This window comes from Theropithecus gelada, chromosome 16 (genome assembly GCF_003255815.1).
Source record: "Theropithecus gelada isolate Dixy chromosome 16, Tgel_1.0, whole genome shotgun sequence".
NCBI lineage: Eukaryota > Metazoa > Chordata > Mammalia > Primates > Cercopithecidae > Theropithecus > Theropithecus gelada.
In genome coordinates this window covers 40,901,403-40,902,723 of record NC_037684.1, presented here as the reverse complement: position 1 = coordinate 40,902,723, position 1,321 = coordinate 40,901,403, and positions in this window count along the sequence as shown.

The following is a 1,321-nucleotide window of genomic DNA, read 5'->3' as shown; positions in this document are numbered from 1 at the left end:
CAGTGGCTCACACCTGTAATCTCAGCACTTTAGGAGGCCAAGGTGAGAGGACTGCTAAGGCCAGGTGTTTGAGACCAGCCTGGGCTACGTAGTATAGTTGCTGTCTCTACAAAAATAGAAAAAGGTAAAATTTGTTTCTCCTCTACATTACAGATTATAGCTGAGCTAGTGTCTTATTTTTCTTGTAAATGGTTTATATTTTCCCTGATTTTCATTGCAGTTAAAACAAAGAGATCTATTCAGCATCCATAAAGTGATGTCGGCACTAATGAAATTGAGAACCACTAACATAATAGATAAACCACTCCAAGATTTCCCGTTTTCCTGTTTGCTTTCCAGGCTGCTGTTGACCATATGCCCACACCAAACACAACCTCATTCCCATTTTCAAGGATCCTAAGCTTTTTTAAGATCTTAAGCTGTTTTATAGGGACCAGCATGGTATGAATGATAACACATAAAACGTGTAAGGCCCTTAAGAATTGAAATTGTCTCACATGTCATCTCGTTCGATGCTCACGAAAGTCCTATAGTCTTTCTGGTCGGGCGCGGTGGCTCACGCCTGTAATCCCAGCACTTTGGGAGGCCGAGGCAGGCGGAGCACGAGGTCAGGAGATCGAGACCATCCTGGCGTGGTGGCGGGCGCCTGTAGTCCCAGCTACTCAGGAGGCTGAGGCAGGAGAATGGCGGGAACCTGGGAGGCGGAGCTTGCAGTGAGCCGAGATCAAGCCACTGCACTCTAGCCTGAGCCACAGAGCGAGGCTCTGTCTCAAGAAACAAAACACACACACACAAAAAAAACCCCACAATTAAATCTTTCTAACTTTTCTTTTTACCAAATTAGTGGATTATAGTAAAAACGAAAACAAACAAACAAAGAAACCACTTTGCTTATTAAATGACTAAGCAGCTTCCATATCTTCTCTTAGGAGCTTTCAGAGATCCCACAGATTGATTAAGCCCCCAAGATTCTCAACTAGATAAAACCTTAGAACTTTCTACTTTAAGGTTTACTTTAGCCTCCTAACGTAGAGATGAGAAAACCGAGATCCAAGAAAAGTTAAGCGACTGGCCATGGTCCTGAGAAATTATATTTCGAAGCAGGGGTGTAGGGATATATGAGATGGTCTGTTCTACTACACTCGGTTTTCTCATTGCAAATTTTAGATAAAAAGTCTGATGTTCCCAGAGACAAAACCTGACGCTGCGGGATGGAGCGGCGAGTACCGCCCCGCGTGCCTCAAGCCCCACCCCCAGGGCTGTCCGCGGCAGTGCCTGAGTGGCGACCAGCACCGGGGACCTCGAGGGGTCCTTCGCGTGG